Source organism: Triturus cristatus, chromosome 6 (genome assembly GCF_964204655.1).
Source record: "Triturus cristatus chromosome 6, aTriCri1.1, whole genome shotgun sequence".
NCBI classification, from domain to species: domain Eukaryota; kingdom Metazoa; phylum Chordata; class Amphibia; order Caudata; family Salamandridae; genus Triturus; species Triturus cristatus.
In genome coordinates this window covers 1,608,993,763-1,609,014,857 of record NC_140589.1, presented here as the reverse complement: position 1 = coordinate 1,609,014,857, position 21,095 = coordinate 1,608,993,763, and positions in this window count along the sequence as shown.

The following is a 21,095-nucleotide window of genomic DNA, read 5'->3' as shown; positions in this document are numbered from 1 at the left end:
AGCCTTCTCTGATAAAAGCCTTAACTCACAGATTTCTATCAGATACAGCCATACCCAAAACTAAAGGAAAGACGGTTGCATTGCTTAGAAAGGGTAGACACTAAGGCCCCGATTATGAGTCTGGCGAACACTGGACTGCCAGACTCACAGGATCGCAGCAGTGGCTATATCCCGACCACCCTTATTACGATATGGGCGGTGGGACCACCACAGCCAGTAGCAGCCATCAGGGAATCCTCATTCCTTGGTAGTGGTACAGCTGTCAGGAGGCGGTAATATGCTTGGTGTGACTGTTGCGGTCCAACCAAGCTAATAACAGGTTTCCTCTCCTCCACAGGTTTCCTGGCAGAGAGGAAACAAAGAGGGCCCTACAGGGCCCCGGCTGCTTCCTGCACAACATGTGCCCCCTGTGTGCATGCACATCAGTTACGGCACGGCATGGACTTTTCAGTCCATGCTGTGTAGGAACTCTTTTTGACATTTCCATTGTGGTGCCCATTTTCAGGGCACCACCGTGGGAACCTCAAAAACAAAGCCCACCATTCATGAGGAAACTCCTAAGCTGGCGGGTGGTCTGACCACAGCTTTGGTGGTGCAGCAGCGCGGCTGGCCTGGCACCCTACCACCAATTTGGGATCAGGCCCCAAGAATAATTTTCCAAACCCATTTTTTAGCCATCTGTGTCCAGTAGCAGGGTCATCTCTCCACTTTGTTTCAAGGATATTGAAAAGCCATTGCAAACATACACAGGAGCTTGGTCACAAAGGCTGAGCAATGTGTAAATTGGCAGCCTACTTGGTCCACGAAATTCTCTTGCACTAACAGCTACCTGGAGAGCAAACTGGTCAGATCTAGGCCTCCATAGTAATGAAATGCACACTTTAAACCAATCTTTCTAGTTCTCCAATTCATAACATCCTGCACTTCAGCTTACATCAATGCCTGATCTTTAGAAGATGCTTGAAGACACTCCTGCTTAATTCCCAACTTCTCCCATGTCATGACTTCCTTATTTACAAATAGCCTGCTATTCAGCAGTTAATCTTATATATCTATTTCCTTGAAATGATTCCCAATCACAAGGAGAATCCTTTTTAATCTAAGCTTACCCAATAATGTATGTATTCACTCAATTAACGGATAGCCATCTTTCTGTTATCCCAAATTTAAGCCAGCGAAATCGAGAGACTTCGCCTTGCTCGTGGCTAAACTACTCAGAATCCCTACTATATATCCAGTGAAAACTCCTATTCAGATTAAGCATTTTCAAACTAATCTTTAAAGACAGTACTTTGCACTTTTTTGTTCATGAGAGTTTGCACCATAAGATTTATTCCCAACAGCTAAGGCACTGTCAAGTAAAAGTTTAATGCCTACTGCTCCTGTTGATGGAAAATAACAAACACTGCATTTATTGAAGATTGTCATGCCATTGCTAACAGATCATCTTTCATGTGAAAACATTTAAGGACTAGAAGCATTTCCCCTTAACCGGAGAAAGTCAAGACAGAGCTGCATTTAAAGCAGCTAGTTAGCTACCAGCCTATAGTAGTGAAGTGAAAGCTCATGGCCCAATGTACAATGAGAGTATACCAGCAAAAGTACATCTAAAAGATCAAAATACTAATTCTAGACATATAATCTGAAGAAGTCTTCAAATGGTTGTTAGCAAAATAATTAGTTGAAATTGCCTTCTCCTTCCCTTCACCTTGCTGGCAGAGCTTTTGAAGACCTGCCAAAAACAAGCATTTAGGAAATGGCCTTGCTGGGGATGCTGCAACCAAAGATCACACAGTAGCTCTGCTTAAAGCACACCATAAAATAATATGCTTCTTCTCTCAATGTATGTACCCTATTAAAGCTCAACACCATCAAGGCAACCATAACATTTTCCTGAATACCAGGAGAACAAATACAAGTACTCCCTTAACTGTCCATTCATGGATGCTGATTAGGAGTCAGTGTCAGATGAATTAAGACCACACTTTGGATCTGCCTGAAGATTTAACACTCTTTCATTTAGAGAAAAGACCCTTATGATTCAAAGGCTCTTCATAACAAGTTGAACACTTCCCCTGAATACATATATCCTGCCACTGCAGGCAGAAAGCATTAGGCATTCAACACATAGCTGTCTTAGGCACGTACCTTGTGAACTCTTGCATCCAGCTCAATTATGACATTCAGATAATTTACATGACTGAAGGTATTAGGTTCAGCCAAGCTGAAGAAGTCTGACCAGACTCGTGCAAGGTGTTAGCCAACAAAAACTTTGGATCAGCCGAAGCAGACCAGTGTTGGTTTGCAATCAAGCCTGAGAACCTCCAGGTAATCTCACAGGCTACCAGCTCCCATCCCAAGGCTTCACTGAAGGGAATAAACTGTTGCGAAGCAAGAGGTGGGGGTTGAAGGATACCAGACAACAAACACAACCTTCAAAACCTCCACAACCTTCACAACCAATGCTGCAACAATTCCTCAGGAATGCCAGAACGATGGGCAAATTTGACCGAAGTCTTCAGACTGTTGCAATCGTGAGCCACACATTACAGGGCTATTGGCCTGTATTGTCACTTACAGAGTTATTGTTCAATATATTAGAATTCCAGCAGAGGCCTCCGAGCAGAGCCAAAGATCTCTATACGAGCGCCCTTTAACACCCTAATGGGTGTTATAACATTCCCACAAAAGTGACTGCTCCATAAACACACCCAATGTTAACATTTAGGACCTAGTTAATTTTTTGTTGGCATTTATATCTTGTGATCCTCAATCTCATTTGCACATGCTCTATATTCAGTTCTCATTTACACATGTTCACTGTTGGAACATTTGTCCTTATTTTCTTCTGTACTGTGGTACAGAATAATTTGCAAGACGAGTTCTGTGTACCAATGGCTAGTTTGCTGCAAATAAGGAATGTGTAGGAATCGCTATTATTATAGCGATTCCTCCATGCATAGGATTTTGCGAGTCCTTAATTGCGAATCCTTAATATTCGATATTTAGGACTCACAAAATCCTAGCTTGATGCATGTGCCAGTAAGTGCCTTATTTTTTAACAAGGTCCTGGTTATTGACATCAAGAACTGGCTACTGTGAGCCTAAGGTTGCAGTGCAAATTTATCAGGGCATCATATTGACATAATTCAAACTTGAGCAGATCTAATGGGTTAGCAACAGCACTGAACAGAGTGATATTCATGTAACATTTTTCACAAGTTCCCACCTGGGTGATTGGATGTGATAATGCTCAGAGGATACATGCCAAGCCATCAAATACTTTCAAATGATCATGTCTTCAGAGGTATTCTTATGTTCAAAATGCTATACTTTCATGGATGTGTAGAAGAGTCCTGTCTCCTGGTCTTTACCTAGGTTTCTTCATCACCAGTCTGGGGAAGTCTTGGCTATTGATTTGGCACAGTTCAAATGTGGAAGGCTCCAGGTGATGTATAAAAGGAGCCACGCTGTCACTTTTTGTAGAGGGCCACATTACAGGGCTATTGGCCTGTATTGTCACTTACAGTTATTGTTCAATATATTAGAATTCCAGCAGAGGCCTCAGAGCAGAGCCAAAGATCTCTATACGAGCGCCCTTTAACACCCTAACGGGTGTTATAACATTCCCACAAAAGTGACTGCTCCATAAACACACCCAATGTTAACATTTAGGACCTAGTTAATTTCTTGTTGGCATTTATATCTTGTGATCCTCAATCTCATTTGCACATGCTCTATATTCAGTTCTCATTTACACATGTTCACTGTTGGAACATTTGTCCTTATTTTCTTCTGTACTGTGGTACAGAATAATTTGCAAGACGAGTTCTGTGTACCAATGGCTAGTTTGCTGTTGTGATACACCAACACCACCTGGTGATGTAGTGCTATATAAACACGGCATTTAAGGACCTTAATACCAGACAAAAATAGGATCCAGGCTGGAGGTACTGAAACACCAAATTAATGGCCCCAGACACAAGGCGCAGGAAATGGCACCAGAGCCACTGAATAGCCCATTACACCTATGGAGCAGCCTAAAGCATGTCCAGCCTGCCTACTAGGAAAGCAGCCCTCTTAGCAGTGTCAGCTTAACCAAGGAGTCTGTTTCAGCTGCTAGATAGAGGGTTAGAATATAGGAGGGTTGCAACTGCCAGCCCTCAACCAGTCACAAGATTGGAAACTCCTTAGGAGACATCCATCATTAGAGGTACTCCTTCTGGAGACATACCCAAGGATAGAAAGTGAACCAATCACAAAACCAGACCTTGGACGTAAGAGCTTACTCCATCTCCCCAGTGACTTTGGGGTTCATTAAAGCACATACTGCAGGTTGTAGGGTAGTGTCTAGATCCTAGGAACAGGACATACAGGGATCTGATAAGGACATTGGTTTCAAACCAGACACCTTAGTGTAGTGGTCTTCAAATGTTAATGCTGCACTTCCTAGTATAAAACAAAATCTTTGCCCCATCCCAGATTTTTTCACAATTGTTTTATTAAATTTGCAATGGTTCAATAGGTCTAGACCTACTTAAACATTACAGTTGTTAAACCTTTTAAAACACAATCAAATACATGATTGGCAAACATACTATTCTGGTTAGCTAGGCCTTTCTATTGTGTAAAATATCCACAGTGGGACTATCCAAAATGAGGGTGAGGAGGTTTGAAGAATATTTGGAGTCCCTTCACGTTTTACGAATACTCCCAGCCAGATATAAATGACAAAAGATGTTGGTAATGGCCCATTACAGAGTGGCTCACCGCTGATTATTTATTTTCAGCTTAAAATAAAGCACTGCTGTCAGCGTGATGCTTCTTTTAACCAGAGCTTGGCACCCCCTGAAATCAGTTAAGGCCCTCCTTGGTGGGGGGTGCCTCCCAATTTGAAGATCACTGCCTTCCTGAGTTTCAATACCTAGTCTGTCACTAGACTCTGTACAAAATTTGGATTTCACTGAAACAGAGTTTTAGACCCTCATCAGGTATAGAAAATAAAATAAGCCTGTGTGGTCACATTCAGCAACAGGATAGTCATGGATGGAGCAGAGCGGTGCCATTCACCTAGCAGTATGGAGACACAGTGATGTAAAAGTTTACAGATCATCTGAAGGAATTATTCTAAAGTTTTGTTGTCAGAACATCAAAGTAGTGTGCAGAAGCATTACGTCCAGATACCAAACAAGATCTACTCCTTCTAGTGTGGTCTGTGAGTTATCCCAACAAGAACTCCTGTACGAGAGTACAAGCGTAAGCTAACCAGGGATGATATTGAGCTGTAATGCTAAATAAAGCCTCCCATAGCTTTTGCTTCATCGGAGCCTTGATTGCGGCAGGAGGAAATGCACTGGTCCCGCAAGACCCAGCTCCATAGACTACAGCAGTGCAGACTTTTGCTACCGCTAAATGAAATTATGTCCAATGCTACAACATCTTTACACAGCATTGTTGTGACAGAATATTTAAAGTGGAAATCCTGGATTTTTACAGGCACATGCATCAAAAGAAAAAACGGTCGCAAACGGGCAGATTCTCAGAATCTGCCCCTTTGCGATCGGTATTTTTGCATTTGGGATGCATCATCCCAAATGCAAAAATCGCAATTTAAGTAATCTCTAAATTGCGATTACTTAAATTGCGATTGCATTTAAGGAATCCCAAATTGGGATTCCTTAAATGCAATGCATTAAAGTAAAAAAATTAGCAATTTCGCTAATAGGGTGCGCAAATTATCATGAAGCTGAACTTCATGCTAATTTGCAAACCTTTGAAAAAAACACTTTTGTGTATTTTACAAAGTTTCATGTTGCGCACACACATGCCCTTAGGGCATGTGTGTGCACAACATATGTGCAGAGGTCAATTCCAGGGGTGCAACAGGGTGTCCTTTTGACACTCTTGCACCCTGAAACTGCATGCGCAATTTGCAAGTACCTATTGGTACTCGCAAATTGCGCTTGCAATTTCCCATTCATTCCTATGGGCCTGTAGGCCTATAAGAATGAATGGGAAGCTATTCCTTATTTGCGAATAAAGGAGCAAAATCTGCAAATAAGGAATGTGTAGGAATCGCTATTATTATAGCAATTCCTCCATGCATAGGATTTTGCGAGTACTTAATTGCGAATCCTTAATATTCGATATTTAGGACTCACAAAATCCTAGCTTGATGCATGTGCCAGTAAGTGCCTTATTTTTTAACAAGGTCCTGGTTATTGACATCAAGAACTGGCTCCTGTGAGCCTAAGGTTGCAGTGCAAATTTATCAGGGCATCATATTGACATCATTCAAACTTGAGCAGATCTAATGGGTTAGCAACAGCACTGAACAGAGTGATATTCATGTAACATTTTTCACAAGTTCCCACCTGGGTGATTGGATGTGATAATGCTCAGAGGATACATGCCAAGCCATCAAATACTTTCAAATGATCATGTCTTCAGAGGTATTCTTATGTTCAAAATGCTGTACTTTCATGGATGTGTAGAAGAGTCCTGTCTCCTGGTCTTTACCTAGGTTTCTTCATCACCAGTCTGGGGAAGTCTTGGCTATTGATTTGGCACAGTTCAAATGTGGAAGGCTCCAGGTGATGTATAAAAGGAGCCACGCTGTCACTTTTTGTAGAGGGCCACATTACAGGGCTATTGGCCTGTATTGTCACTTACAGTTATTGTTCAATATATTAGAATTCCAGAAGAGGCCTCAGAGCAGAGCCAAAGATCTCTATACGAGCGCCCTTTAACACCCTAATGGGTGTTATAACATTCCCACAAAAGTGACTGCTCCATAAACACAACCAATGTTAACATTTAGGACCTAGTTAATTTCTTGTTGGCATTTATATCTTGTGATCCTCAATCTCATTTGCACATGCTCTATATTCAGTTCTCATTTACACATGTTCACTGTTGGAACATTTGTCCTTATTTTCTTCTGTACTGTGGTACAGAATAATTTGCAAGACGAGTTCTGTGTACCAATGGCTAGTTTGCTGTTGTGATACACCAACACCACCTGGTGATGTAGTGCTATATAAACACGGCATTTAAGGACCTTAATACCAGACAAAAATAGGATCCAGGCTGGAGGTACTGAAACACCAAATTAATGGCCCCAGACACAAGGCGCAGGAAATGGCACCAGAGCCACTGAATAGCCCATTACACCTATGGAGCAGCCTAAAGCATGTCCAGCCTGCCTACTAGGAAAGCAGCCCTCTTAGCAGTGTCAGCTTAACCAAGGAGTCTGTTTCAGCTGCTAGATAGAGGGTTAGAATATAGGAGGGTTGCAACTGCCAGCCCTCAACCAGTCACAAGATTGGAAACTCCTTAGGAGACATCCATCATTAGAGGTACTCCTTCTGGAGACATACCCAAGGATAGAAAGTGAACCAATCACAAAACCAGACCTTGGACGTAAGAGCTTACTCCATCTCCCCAGTGACTTTGGGGTTCATTAAAGCACATACTGCAGGTTGTAGGGTAGTGTCTAGATCCTAGGAACAGGACATGCAGGGATCTGATAAGGACATTGGTTTCAAACCAGACACCTTAGTGTAGTGGTCTTCAAATGTTAATGCTGCACTTCCTAGTATAAAAAAAAATCTTTTCCCCATCCCAGATTTTTTCACAATTCTTTTATTAAATTTGCAATGGTTCAATAGGTCTAGACCTACTTAAACATTACAGTTGTTAAACCTTTTAAAACACAATCAAATACATGATTGGCAAACATACTATTCTGGTTAGCTAGGCCTTTCTATTGTGTAAAATATCCACAGTGGGACTATCCAAAATAAGGGTGAGGAGGTTTGAAGAATATTTGGAGTCCCTTCACGTTTTACGAATACTCCCAGCCAGATATAAATGACAAAAGATGTTGGTAATGGCCCATTACAGAGTGGCTTACCGCTGATTATTTATTTTCAGCTTAAAATAAAGCACTGCTGTCAGCGTGATGCTTCTTTTAACCAGAGCTTGGCACCCCCTGAAATCAGTTAAGGCCCTCCTTGGTGGGGGGTGCCTCCCAATTTGAAGATCACTGCCTTCCTGAGTTTCAATACCTAGTCTGTCACTAGACTCTGTACACAATTTGGATTTCACTGAAACAGAGTTTTAGACCCTCATCAGGTATAGAAAATAAAATAAGCCTGTGTGGTCACATTCAGCAACAGGATAGTCATGGATGGAGCAGAGCGGTGCCATTCACCTAGCAGTATGGAGAAACAGTGATGTAAAAGTTTACAGATCATCTGAAGGAATTATTCTAAAGTTTTGTTGTCAGAACATCAAAGTAGTGTGCAGAAGCATTACGTCCAGATACCAAACAAGATCTACTCCTTCTAGTGTGGTCTGTGAGTTATCCCAACAAGAACTCCTGTACGAGAGTACAAGCGTAAGCTAACCAGGGATGATATTGAGCTGTAATGCTAAATAAAGCCTCCCATAGCTTTTGCTTCATCGGAGCCTTGATTGCGGCAGGAGGAAATGCACTGGTCCCGCAAGACCCAGCTCCATAGACTACAGCAGTGCAGACTTTTGCTACCGCTAAATGAAATTATGTCCAATGCTACAACATCTTTACACAGCATTGTTGTGACAGAATATTTAAAGTGGAAATCCTGGATTTTTACAGGCACATGCATCAAAAGAAAAAACGGTCGCAAACGGGCAGATTCTCAGAATCTGCCCCTTTGCGATCGGTATTTTTGCATTTGGGATGCATCATCCCAAATGCAAAAATCGCAATTTAAGTAATCTCTAAATTGCGATTACTTAAATTGCGATTGCATTTAAGGAATCCCAAATTGAGATTCCTTAAATGCAATGCATTAAAGTAAAAAAATTAGCAATTTCGCTAATAGGGTGCGCAAATTATCATGAAGCTGAACTTCATGCTAATTTGCAAACCTTTGAAAAAAACACTTTTGTGTATTTTACAAAGTTTCATGTTGCGCACACACATGCCCTTAGGGCATGTGTGTGCACAACATATGTGCAGAGGTCAATTCCAGGGGTGCAACAGGGTGTCCTTTTGACACTCTTGCACCCTGAAACTGCATGCGCAATTTGCAAGTACCTATTGGTACTCGCAAATTGCGCTTGCAATTTCCCATTCATTCCTATGGGCCTGTAGGCCTATAAGAATGAATGGGAAGCTATTCCTTATTTGCGAATAAAGGAGCAAAATCTGCAAATAAGGAATGTGTAGGAATCGCTATTATTATAGCAATTCCTCCATGCATAGGATTTTGCGAGTACTTAATTGCGAATCCTTAATATTCGATATTTAGGACTCACAAAATCCTAGCTTGATGCATGTGCCAGTAAGTGCCTTATTTTTTAACAAGGTCCTGGTTATTGACATCAAGAACTGGCTACTGTGAGCCTAAGGTTGCAGTGCAAATTTTTCAGGGCATCATATTGACATCATTCAAACTTGAGCAGATCTAATGGGTTAGCAACAGCACTGAACAGAGTGATATTCATGTAACATTTTTCACAAGTTCCCACCTGGGTGATTGGATGTGATAATGCTCAGAGGATACACGCCAAGCCATCAAATACTTTCAAATGATCATGTCTTCAGAGGTATTCTTATGTTCAAAATGCTGTACTTTCATGGATGTGTAGAAGAGTCCTGTCTCCTGGTCTTTACCTAGGTTTCTTCATCACCAGTCTGGGGAAGTCTTGGCTATTGATTTGGCACAGTTCAAATGTGGAAGGCTCCAGGTGAGGTATAAAAGGAGCCACGCTGTCACTTTTTGTAGAGGGCCACTGGCTTAAGAGGATTAGAGATTGAGATGAAAGCCAATGTAGTTAATTTAATATTGAGGCAATGCAGTTGACCTCCAGGCATAAAATGTGGTCTAGAGCATGTAGATCCTTTCGGGGTGCCAGAGGTATGTCCAGCAGTCTTAAGGATAGCATTCACTCCATAGAGAAGCTAAAGGCTCGCACTATCGTGAAATCAGCATCAGGTAATCAAGGTTTCATTTTCCAAAAAAGGGAGCAAATGACAAGTATTCTTTGTGAGTTTTGTGAAGGAGTAATCTGTTTAGTTTTAATTTAAGTTATTCTGCAACAGATGATTAGGAGAGGAGCAGTAGTGAAGCTGCAATTATTCATGTCAGATGGAAAAGACTTAGTCTGTGTCCATGTACCTAAAGAAAGCAAGGATAATTCAGTCTCAGCTTTGGGTAGGTTCTTCAAGTTTCACTCTGGATAAGATAAAGGTGTATTAAGTCACTACATATGCAAGGCAAAGAAGCACAAGGTAGATTTGCATAGTCAGTATTGAAATGCATGCCATTAGTAAGTATCTGTTGACCTTCACTCACCTGAAAGGCAGGACGTTCAACTTGAGAGATGTGTAGATTGTTCTCGACTTCCCCCAAGAACTTCCTTTGGGCGCAACTGGATTTTATAAACACAGCTTACCCAAATTAAATCCTTAAGGGAAGGGGGAATAGGGACAAAATAATAAACAGAAAAAAAAAACACTGCCAGTCGCAGCTTGCTTCTATTTTCCTGTCTGCCTTTCTTCAGGAAATATCTCTAATTTTTAAAACAAACAACAGAAAAAGATATTAGCATTAATAATTAAGGATCAACAACAATTGTGTAAAATGTCTGATCACAAAATGTGTACCTTTGATTTTCTCAGGCTTTTTAGTTGTCACCTGAATAACATTAAATATCGTGGTTCTGCAATGATAAATAAAACAGATGCTTAATTGTCTTGTGAAGCTTCCTTTCTAAAGCAATGCTGAATTACGATTTTTTCCAGTAACTTTCACTTACAGATAAACTGTCCGGAGATGCCCAAAAGAACTCTTTTTCTGATAAAGTCTAAATGTCTGTTCTTTACAGTTCCTAGAACCTTGAATGAGGAGATCGCGATGCAACAGAGAAGATGCCAAATAAGATAAGCAGTCTTTTAAAAGTTGTAACGTCTTTGCTTAGTGATTTATCACATTTTCCTGCGAACTTGGCCAAGTATTTAGTTGAATGTGCTGACAGAAGTTATTCCATACGAAAGTGCAAGATGTATGCCAGAAACTTACTTTTTGTTGTTTATGTAGCCAGCCGGTTACTCACTGTTTCTGCATGCCTTTTGTTTCCTCTCTGCAGCGTGGGAAGCCTTTGTTCGTAGCTCCGGAAGAAAGCTTGTACTGTTTCCTGGACTACGAGGGAAGGATTAAAGGACCGGACCGGAACCTTCAAGTCACTCGGGAGCTGATCTGAATCGTGGAGGAGGGAGCCTGGATCTCTGCACTCAGGTAAGTTGAAGACGCAACGAGCGTAAGCGCTTGTGGAAGCATGTCTGGGGCTTAAATAGGATTGCTGAAGGGTGGGGTTGGCACAAGGAGGAACCGGTGTTACACGTGCTTGCAAATATCCGATTTCACCTGCCCAAGAACGTGACCTGCAACTGCCGGTTTGGAGCATGTCTTAAAAAACGTGCATAATAAGAAAAGAGCGAGCGGAATCAAATATCATGACAATGAACCTAAATATGAACACGTGTTGCTTACAGAATGTCATCACGAGTACTTAGCTTTAATAAACAAGCATTGGCTAATACATTGGGAAAAAATAATGTAAAACCAAGACACATTCAACATTGTACCAAAACCATCTTGCTTTGTTAAGATTCTTCTAAATGAGTTTGAGCATGATTCTGAGCCTGATTGTTACAACAGACTGTAACAGTCGCTCCCCTCAAAGACCGCCCCACCGGACGAGGCTTGAGGGGGAAACGTAAGTAAAATTGTCTCAATAATCGTGGCGCATGAACGAATGATGCTGGTTCCCATGAATTTTCAGTAGCATCAAACCCTTTCCATGCTATCAAATAGTACAGTTTACCTTGCATTCTTTTTGCATCTAAAATTTTTTGTACTTCATATTCCAAATGTCCATCGACATGAATGGGAGGGGGTGGAGGTTCTGGTCTAGTTTGTGAATCATAGGGTTTCAATAAAGATACATGGATAGCAGGATGTACAGGATATTCTTGAGGTAAGTCCAATCTAACTGTTACTGGATTGATTAACTTATTTACAACAAATGGTCCTATGTATTTTGGTAGCAATTTTCTTGATCCTGTTAATTTTAAGTTTTTTGTTGAAAGCCATACCTTATCTCCTACTTGATATTGTGGAGTATCTACTCTATGTTTATCTGCTTGTCTTTTCATGGATACTTTGTACTTGTTTAAATGTTTCATAGCCTTCTCTTGTATGTTTAATAGTGTAGAAAGCCGCTCCGTGACTCCTGGAGTTAAAGAGGGGATCACTGAAACGGGTAACGCTTGTGGATGGTACCCTTGTAAAAAATAAAATGGAGTACACTTTGTTGCGGAATGTACGTTATTATTATAAACAAATTCTGCAACAGGTAATACCTTATCCCAGTCAGTGGTAAATTCTGCCATCAAGCAACGTAAAGTTTGCAATAAGGTTTGATTTACCCTTTCTGTCTGGCCATCCGTTTCTGGGTGAAAGGCTGTCGAAAGAGCTATTTCCATTTTTAGGCTTTTTCCTAAATTTGTCCAGAATTTACAGGTAAATTGACTTCCTCTGTCCAAAAGGATCTTGGTTGGTAAACCATGTAACCTCACAATTTCTTTAATAAAAACATCCGTCAGTTCTGCAGCGGTAGGGAGTTTCACCAAGGGAATGAAGTGTGCCATTTTTGACAAATAATCTACCACCACTAAAATAGTTGTATAAGTGTTAGCCTTAGGTAAATTAACTATGAAGTCCAAACTGATTGTATGCCAGGGACTCGGAGGAGTTGGCAATGGTTGCAATAACCCCATAGGCGCTTTGTGTACAGTTTTATTTCTTGCACAAATTGGACAGGACTTGACATATGCTTTAATGTCTGCAATCATTGAAGACCACCAGAAATGCTTTTTACAATTTTCCAAGGTTTTTTGTGAACCTGGATGACCTGCTAAAATTGAATCATGATGCCATGTCAAAATCTTTTCTTGTAAACATTTAGTTGGTACATGTAACAAGGAGTTATGATACAATAAACCATCTTGTATAGTATTATGGGGATTTTTTAACCACTCTTGAATCTTCAGTTTCAAATGTTCCTCTCTAACTTGTTTTAAAAAATCTTGTTGTAGAATTGGTGCCACAATTCTTTGTGGAGGAATTATGGGGGGACCTGTTTCTTTCTTCAAATCTGCGGTGTACCCATATCTAGATAAGACATCTGACTGAATTTGTTGTGCTCCTGGTCGATAAGTTATAACAAAATCAAAGGCACTGAAAAGGTTTAACCAACGCATCTGTCTGGGAGTCAATGCTCTTACTGAACTAAAAAACTGCAAATTCTTGTGATCACTAAATATAGTGACGGGAAATTTCGTGCCCATTAAATGATGTCTCCATTCTGTAAAGGCTAATTTTATTGCCAAGAGCTCCCTCTCGGCCACGGTATAGTTTTGCTCAGCTGGCAACAGTTTTTTAGAATAAAAAGCTACGGGATGTAGTTGTCCATCTTGAATATCTCTTTGAGAGAGCACAGCTCCCACCGCCACCTGTGAAGCATCTGCCTCTACAAAGAATGGAAGATCTGGATCTGGGTGTTTTAACAAAGGTGCTGAGGTGAATTTTTCTTTGAGTGACTCAAATGCCTGAGCTGTTTGTTCTGACCATATGAAGCTCTGTCCCTTGTGCAGCAATTTGGTTAAGGGTACAACAGTTTCAGCAAAACGAGGAATAAAACGCCGATAAAAATTGGCAAAACCCAAAACCTTTTGTACTTCTTTAACTGTTGTGGGTTCTGGCCAATCTCTAATGGCATTTACCTTTTTTACATCCATCATTATTCCTGTTGGAGATAAACAATACCCAAGGAAATCAACTGTGTTTGTATTAAAGATACATTTTTCAAGCTTGGCGAATAAATGATTTGTTAGCAATTTCTGTAATACTGCCCTAACTTGATGTACATGTTCTTCCTTAGTTTTTGAATAGATAAGTATATCATCAATATATACAATTACACATACATCAAGAAATTCATGCAACACCTCATTGATGAAAAATTGAAATGCTGCAGGCGCATTACATAAACCAAATGGCATCACAGTGTATTCAAATAATCCAAATTTAGTTTTAAAAGCTGTTTTCCACTCATCATTTTCTTTTACTCTAACAAGATGGTATGCACCTCTCAAATCAAGTTTTGTGTAAATAGTGGAATGACGTAATTGGTCTAAAAGAACAGGTATCAGAGGCAACGGGTATTTATTTTTAATTGTGGCCTTGTTCAATCCGCGATAGTCAATGCAAGCGCAGAGACTTCCATCTGGTTTAGGAATGAAAAATAGGGGCGAGGATACTGGAGAGGTGGAATGTCTTATAAATCCTGACGCCAGTAAATCATCAAGGTACGTCCTTAAATACTTTGTTTCTTCTTCCGTGAGAGCATACACTCTAGTGTTAGGCAAAGTGGCTCCGGGTATTAGATCAATACGACAGTCGTATGACCTGTGTGGTGGCAAAGAGCCAGCCTTTACAGGGTCGAACACATCTTTGAATTCTTGATACTCAACTGGTAGACTAGCAACCTGTGTTTGTGTAGTTGCACAGTGTAAAATTGTCATAGATTCATTGAGAGCTTCTTGGTAACAAGATTCTCGACAAAACGTGGAATCTAAAGTTACAGTTCGTAAGGTCCAATTAATTCTAGGGTTATGTAGAGTTAACCCCTTCAGCGCTGCGTGGATTTCCGCGCAGTGCTGAAGGTTCTGAGCGCGGGCGGGGCCATGACGGAACGGTCCCGTCATAAGCACAGCCCAACCAACGTGCATGACGGAACCGTTCCGTCATAAGCGTCGAAGGGGTTAACCATGGTACTCCTAAAATTAAATCAAAGCCTATCTTCTCAGTATGACCATTCTGACATACCATAACCAGTGGAGTAGTTTTCTTGGTTATCATTCCTGAAGATAAAGCTGACCCATCTACTGCACAAACTGACTCAGGTTGAGTCTTCCACTCAGTGGGTATCTGTAACTCTTCTGCCATCTTAATGTCCATGAAATTCCCAGTGGCTCCGCAATCTAATAAGACTGGAACGGAGTGTCGCACATGAGCACTAATGATGAGAACTACCTGTATTACAAAATGTCGAGGTATTCTTGGTACCAAATTAGTGGAAATATTGGAGGTCAACAAAGATTCTCCACTCGTACAAGAGACCCCCCTCCTTGACGAGTTTCTTAGTTTTCCTGCTCTATAGGGTTCGTGGCTACAGAATTAACTTTCTTTGCCCCTTTTGGTTTTGTAGGGCACTCTTTTGCATAATGCCCAGATTTGGCACAATATAAACAGAGGTTTAATTTTCTCCTTCTATCCTTTTCCTCTGCTGATAAAGGCCCTTTAATGGTCCCAATCTGCATAGGTTCAGATTCTGACAATTTAGTATCAATTTCTTTCCTATCACTTTTTGATACAGAAAACCTTGGTTCAAATCGTGTTTTATCACCCTTTCTTTATCCTAATCGATGGTCTAATTTTACTACTAAGTCCACAAAGTCTGAATATTCCTCTGGAAGATCCACAATATGAGCCAAAGCATCTTTCAGCTCATCACGCAAACCTCTATAAAACAAGGATGTGCGTTTCTCCTCTGGCCACTGGGTTTCTGTCAGAAGTCTATTAAACATGGTTACATACGTTAACAAATCTTGTTTACCTTGTTTTAGATTTAGTAACTCATTGTCACTGGCTTGTACATACGTGTGTTTTGCAAACAATTTGGTCATGGTATTTTTAAACAGAGGCCAATTGTGTAGAATGGGATCGTCTCGATCAATATAGGGTATGGACCAGTTTGCTGCCGTGCCTCCCAAATAGGAAAGCACAAAAGCCACCTTAGTTGCATCATTGGGAAACAATTGTGGTTTACATATAAAATGTAATTGGCATTGGCTAAGAAACACATTAAACTTACTAGAATCGCCAAAAAAGCATTCTGGGGCTGCCAAAGGAACAACATTAGGAACAGCTACCGTTACCTGTACTGGCGCAGGATTAGAATCTGAACTCATGACTACCTTAGAGGCTTTAGACTTACTACCAAAACCCGAAGAATCCGTATGTTGGGACAAAACAGGATTTCCCCACAAGGAATCTCTAGGTTTGTAACGAAGGACTTCCTGCCTTAAGACTGTATTCTCGTGCTTTAATGTATTAATTTCCAATTGCATTTTTTGTAACATCTCCGATATGGATTGATTTCTTAAAACATCATCTGCAAGTGCGTGCGCCATTTCTTGGCCATCAATTCTCTCCGTATCAGAATCCATATCTCTCAAGGAGAACCTTATTGTTGTGAAGGCTTACGCTTTTGTTGACCTTCACTCACCTGAAAGGCAGGACGTTCAACTTGAGAGATGTGTAGATTGTTCTCGACTTCCCCCAAGAACTTCCTTTGGGCGCAACTGGATTTTATAAACACAGCTTACCCAAATTAAATCCTTAAGGGAAGGGGGAATAGGGACAAAATAATAAACAGAAAAAAAAACACTGCCAGTCGCAGCTTGCTTCTATTTTCCTGTCTGCCTTTCTTCAGGAAATATCTCTAATTTTTAAAACAAACAACAGAAAAAGATATTAGCATTAATAATTAAGGATCAACAACAATTGTGTAAAATGTCTGATCACAAAATGTGTACCTTTGATTTTCTCAGGCTTTTTAGTTGTCACCTGAATAACATTAAATATCGTGGTTCTGCAATGATAAATAAAACAGATGCTTAATTGTCTTGTGAAGCTTCCTTTCTAAAGCAATGCTGAATTACGATTTTTTCCAGTAACTTTCACTTACAAATAAACTATCCGGAGATGCCCAAAAGAACTCTTTTTCTGATAAAGTCTAAGGTGCCGATCACGATCCGGCAAAAACCGGGTACGAACCGTCGGACGGAGCATAATCTCCGTCCGACGCGTACCCGGTCGTCAATTTTTACAAACAAGGAATTACGATTCGCACGGGTACACCAGTACCGTACGAATCGTAAAAAAGCCCGACCGACCAAAAAAAACCTACCAATGCGATCCGGAAAAGCGCCGACCTGACGTCGGGACGCTCGCAGCCAGCCATTCACGACCCAGAAATCACGATTCGCACCGACGTCACCCCGCACGGTGAATATTTTGCGGCAGCCAAAAACTGCCGGGAAATCAGGACGACGCGAACAAGGACCACCAGTACGCGACGGACAGACGACGACGCGAACAAGGAGGACCAGTACGCGACGGACACACAGGACCACGCGACCAAGGAGGACCCGTACGCGACAGGACGAGGCGATCAAGGAGGACCCGTACGCGACAGGACGACGCGATCAAGGAGTACCAGTACGCGACGGACAGACATGGACCCGAACCTACGAGTCATCCCTGCCCTCATAGCAGTCCACCTCCTCTACAGGTTACGACGCAGACGCCGCAGAAGTTCAGAATAACTAAGGGAGGGGGGAAAGTGGGGTGGGGTGGGGGTGGCACGACCAGGGCAGGCCACAAAACAACCACATAAGTCACACACCACACATGGCCTGGACATACCTGACTCCCATGCCCTGGTCACCACGAGGGGGTGGGGGCATGTCCTGATAAGCCAGCGACCGCCACAACGGAAGTCCGTCACCACGCAAACCGGCAACACAACCAGACAGGTACGTCCCGTACCCACGCCTGAAGAGCGTGGGTACGAGTCGTACCACGCCCACACACACGTCACCCCAACAATGGCGGGACGGATCGTACCCACGTGGCAAAGGCCTGGGTACGGCCCGCACAAGCATCACATAGCGTGGGGACGGATATGTACGGACCCTACCCCCACCCCGTATGCATGGAGCGTACCCCCACCCCAACAGTGTAAGTACGACCCGTACCCCCACCCGCGTATGCATGGAGGGTACCCCCCATGCCAACAGTGTAAGTACGACTCGAACCCTCACCCGCGTATGCAAGGAGCGTACCCCCCACCCCAACAGTGTAAGTACGACCCGTACCCCCACCCGCGGACTCACGGACGGTACCCCCCATGCCAACAGTGTAAGTACGACTCGAACCCTCACCCGCGTATGCAAGGAGCGTACCCCCCACCCCATCAGTGTAACTAGACTCGTACCCTCACCTCGAATGCATGGAGCGCACCCCCACCGTGTATGTTCCAAGCGTACATATCCAGAAATAGGAGGTGTGTGTGCAGAGTCCACCCAGCAGTGCCCAGAGGCAGGAGGGGTGTGTGCCTATCATTCCCAGCAGTGCCCTGAGACAGGAGGGGTGTGTGCAGAGTCCTCCCAGCAGTGCCCAGAGACAGGAGGGGTGTGTGCAGAGTCCTCCCAGCAGTGCCCAGAGACAGGAGGGGTGGGTGCAGAGTCCTCCCAGCAGTGCCCAGAGACAGCAGGGGTGTGTGCCTATCACTCCCAGCAGTGCCCAGACACAGGAGGGGTGTGTGCCTATCACTCCCAGCAGTGCCCAGAGACAGGAGGTGTGTGTGCAGAGTCCACCCAGCAGTGCCCAGAGGCAGGAGGGGTGTGTGCCTATCACTCCCAGCAGTGCCCAGAGACAGGAGGGGTGTGTGCAGAGTCCTCCCAGCAGTGCCCAGAGACAGGAGGGGTGGGTGCAGAGTCCTCCCAGCAGTGCCCAGAGACAGGAGGGGTGGGTGTGGAGTCCTCCCAGCAGTGCCCAGACACAGGAGGTGTGTGTGCAGAGTCCTCCCAGCAGTGCCCAGACACAGGAGGGGTGGGTGCAGAGTCCTCCCAGCAGTGCCCAGAGACAGGAGGGGTGGGTGTGGAGTCCTCCCAGCAGTGCCCAGACACAGGAGGGGTGGGTGCAGAGTCCTCCCAGCAGTGCCCAGAGACAGGGGGGGTTTGTGCCTATCACTCCCAGCAGTGCCCAGAGACAGGAGGTGTGTGTGCAGAGTCCACCCAGCAGTGCCCAGACACAGGAGGGGTGTGTGCAGAGTCCTCCCAGCAGTGCCCAGAGACAGGAGGGGTGGGTGCAGAGTCCTCCCAGCAGTGCCCAGAGACAGGAGGGTGTGTGCCTATCACTCCCAGCAGTGCCCAGACACAGGAGGGGTGTGTGCCTATCACTCCCAGCAGTGCCCAGAGACAGGAGGTGTGTGTGCAGAGTCCACCCAGCAGTGCCCAGAGGCAGGAGGGGTGGGTGCAGAGTCCTCCCAGCAGTGCCCAGACACAGGAGGGGTGGGTGTGGAGTCCTCCCAGCAGTGCCCAGAGACAGGAGGAGTGTAACACATGTGTGTGAGGCCGGAATTACCCACATCCATACTGCCTACAAGGGAACATGTCCCCATGAACTCATGTCAACAGACTCCACACACAAGTACAGTGATCACCAAGGATGCCACGATTGTTGCAGGTGGAGACATGGCCCTGCATGCATGGCCAAAGTAGAAGGGCTCCGTCACACACACAGCTCATGTAGACACTGCTCTGCGCTAAACATTGGGAACACCCTGCAGGGAAGAAATCTGGGTACACAGAGGAAGGAATACACCCTGGGACAATTGCACCATGCAGTAACTGCTTACATGACCAAAGGAAGTTAGCCAACACCTTGTGATGGCACACAGATCCCAGGGTCCCCCCAATGAGCAGAACACTACTACATATCCCACACACCCAAACCCTTAAACACCACCCAAAACCATGTAGCAGCCCCACCAACACCAATACCACCATAGCAGTAGTGTGATAATGAAAACAAAATTAAGCTTTATTCAGCATGAGCACAATGTCCGTGGATCGCAGGCAGTTCAATATTCACAAAGCCCATAGGGCAGTCAATGATTCGCAGCTGGATGGGGGACACAGTGGGATGCGTGTCCCCTACCTTGCCTGCACAGTCAAATGGCATCGTCTTCCATACTGGTGAGGGCATCAGGGGGGGGGGGGAAGCACCAGGCACCGCAGGGACATCAGGGCAAAGGGGCGGCATTGTGGGTGCAGGGATGGAGGACTCAACCACAGGGGGTGTGTCATGGCAAAAGGCGGAGGCCAGGATGGCACTACACACCTTAGCAAGGTCCTCCAGGGACTCCCCTGCGCCCGAAGGGACCTCAGGCCCCAAGGAGGGGGGGGGGGTCAGAGGGATGGGTCGCAGCGCCACCGGGGGAGGGTGGAGACAGGGGGGGAGACTCAACCACCCTGACCGAGGACTTCCTTGACCGCTTGCGTGGTGGTGTAACTGTGGGGCTCAGGGACAGAGCGGCCATGAAGGAGTCCTTGGGGGAGATGTGGCCAGGAGAGCTGAGGGGAGGGGATTTGGAGGGAGTGGACTGGGTGGAATGCGGACTCCCACTATGGCTGCGTGTCACACGTTTGCCCCCCGACCCAGTGGGTGTGCCTACCTCACCCTGTGTGTGCGTGTCAGGAGGAGTGCGGTGGACCTTCCCTGCTGGTGTGGTGCCTGTGTCTGTTAATGTGGGTGCATGCCGACGTCTGGGTGTACGTGGGACAGGCATGGGAGTGGGAAGTGTGGATGGGGCAGGGGTAGGTGGGGGGAGGTCGCGCTGCAGGAGACCCACTGCTGCAGTCAGTGTGGAGTCTATGGACCTCAGCAAGTTGCGTTGGTCAGCCTGCGATGAATGAATGCCCTCCAAGAATGCCTCGATGTTGGTGAGGGTTTTCCCGTGGGCATGGAGGACATTAAGGATCGCAGCCTGACCAACCTGCAGTTGCCGCTGGATGTCCACAGACTCAGCATTGGCGGCAGCAGTGGAGACAGGGGCAGGGGGTGCGGTGCCTGGCTGGAAGGAGACATGCGGTGACCGGGCACGCTGGGAAGGGACACGAGCAAGTGGGAGGCGGCTGATGGGAACTGAGGGGGCGGTGCGAGGTGTTGTTCCGCTGTCAGCTGCTGGTGCAGCCACCGCCCACTCTGAGACATCCTCCTCGGACCTGTCAGCTTCGTATTCTGACGTGCCAGTCGACAGGTCCTCGGCCGCACTATCCTCCACCTCTGTCCCACTCGATGTGCCAGCCCCGATGTCACGGCTGGCACTGGTGCTCGGTCCCTCCGCCT